Source organism: Priapulus caudatus, unplaced genomic scaffold, assembly GCF_000485595.1.
Source record: "Priapulus caudatus unplaced genomic scaffold, Priapulus_caudatus-5.0.1 Scaffold277, whole genome shotgun sequence".
Taxonomy (NCBI): Eukaryota; Metazoa; Priapulida; class Priapulimorpha; order Priapulimorphida; family Priapulidae; genus Priapulus; species Priapulus caudatus.
In genome coordinates, this window is record NW_014577338.1 from 260,287 (window position 1) to 262,570 (window position 2,284).

Below are 2,284 nucleotides of genomic sequence, written 5' to 3' on the forward strand. Positions count from 1 at the left end.
GAGAGAGAGAGAGAGAGAGAGAGAGAGAGAGAGAGAGAGAGAGAGAGAGAGAGAGAGAGAGAGAGCGAGAGAGAGAGTGGTGAGGGAAAGGGAATGACGGTGCGCTCGCGTTAGTGGATACGTCGTCATTTCATGCTGAGCGGTATGTAAAGCGGAAGGAGTGACGGCAAAAGAACGTGTTTTTGCGTAAAAACGTGGCAGAGGGAGTGACGGCAAAAGAACGTGTTTTTGCGTAAAAACGTCGCATAGGGAGTGACGGAAAAAGAACGTGTTTTTGCGTAAAAACGTGGCAGAGAGAGTGACGGCAAAAGAACGTGTTTTTGCGTAAAACGTGGCAGAGGGAGTGACGGCAAAAGAACGAATGGCGATGACTAGCCATGGACTTCACGGGGCTAGAGGTATATGCCGGTCGAAGCCATGCACGCCTCCGTCTGTTATTCCGGCTGCAGATCGCCTGCTGTAGGAAATCATCAATATCAGCCGTTGCGACGGCAACCGGCAGCGATCGAGCTGATGCCTGGTGGCACGGATGCGAGCAGAGATATACTGCCGAGTTTCTTGCTTGTGCACATAACCCACATACGCTGACGTCAACGACCGCCGGCGCTCCATGATCAAGCTGATGCTGATCGCTATACTAGCTGCGGCTCTCATACGATGCCTTAGAGAGGTGGCGTTATAATGGAGTTTCAATTTCCTACGCCGTGCCACGCGGCGATCGATGTATGGGTCATTGTTACTCAGATTTAGCTTCGATGAATGCCCCATTCACGTTAGATCGATGTATGGGTCATTGTTACTCAGGTTTAGCTTCGATGAATGCCCCATCGACGTTTCTCATTAGGCGCACACGCTCGTATTATGCACGGCGACACGATGAAGCACCGCGAGCACAAACAGCCGAAGAAAGACAATATTTTGGTATCGTTGTCCACCTCGGGGGCTGCACGACGGAAAGCGTCATTATTCAGGTGCATCGACGAGTGGGATGCCAGCTGCTATACACAGCCTCAGCATATCTATGTCTATTCTCTTCTCGGCCCATACGCCTGGTTCGCGCGCGTTTGTATGAACATATTTTCTTTCACGTCATTTTTATCCACTCCCTCCCTCCACTGAGTCCACTCTCTCTTTTCTCTCTCTGTCTGCCGCTCTTACTGTCTCTCTTTTTGTCCCCGCCCCCTCCCCATTCTCCCGCTCTTTATCTTTATCTCTATCTTCTCTCACACGCACTCTCTCTCTCTCTCTCTCTCTCTCTCTCTCTCTCTCTCTCTCTCTCTCTCTTGTGGTGGTGTGTGTGTGTGTGTGTGTGATGTGTGGTGTGCCTACGTGTGTGTGTGTGTGTGTGTGTGTGTGTGTGTGTGTGTGTGTGTGTGTGTGTATGTGTGTGTGTGTGTGTGAATGTGTGTGCGTGCGTGTGTGTGTTAGCGTGTGTGTGCACACTCGCGTGTGCGCGTGCGTGTGTGCGTACATGTGTGTGTGTGTACGTGCGGTACGTTAAAAACGCGTGTGGCGTACGTGTGTGCGTTGCGTGTGGTCCGTGCGTGTGTGCGTAGTGCGCGTCACGTGGGCGTGTGCGGTGCGTGCGTAGTGTGCGTACGTTGTGTGTGCGTGCTCGTGGGCGTGTGTGCGCGTGTATGCGAACGTGTGTGCGTGTGCGTTGCGTTGTGTGCGTACCGTGCGAGTTTCTAGTTGCGCCTGCCGCGACGTGTGTTGGGTGAGCTGTGTGTGAACTATACTATCAGAGTTGTTATTGATAGTCGAATCAAAAATGCACTCAGGAAAATGAGCGATTTAGTAACCAGCAGCAAAATAACAACGATCAAATATGTTTGTTCGTATATACACACATTATCTCAACTCGTCCACGAGTGGCTAACGATGTCTCATTAATATATACACGTTATAGAAATCTTACAGTAATATATCACACACTGTAACGATTGTACTGCTGACGAAAATACCAGCGCATTTGAAGTTTCGTTCAAAATTTAATTAGATTAATTGGTTTCGCGTAAACGCAGACACGGCTTTTGAACGCCACACCCCATTTTTTCTCTAAAGCGTGTGCGGCCGAATGTAATAATATCGGCATTTATCTTTTTGCGGTTTACATGACTAATGAGGATAAACAGACGGGCGTAGAGATTCCGAGTAAAGAGTTGAGAGATGGTTAGTCAAAACATGAAAAAACCTCGTGAAAGTCTAGCAAAACGCTTTTATATTCACGTGCGAAATTGTCGAATGTTTATCTATAGAATCAACGATCATACGCGAGTGTGTT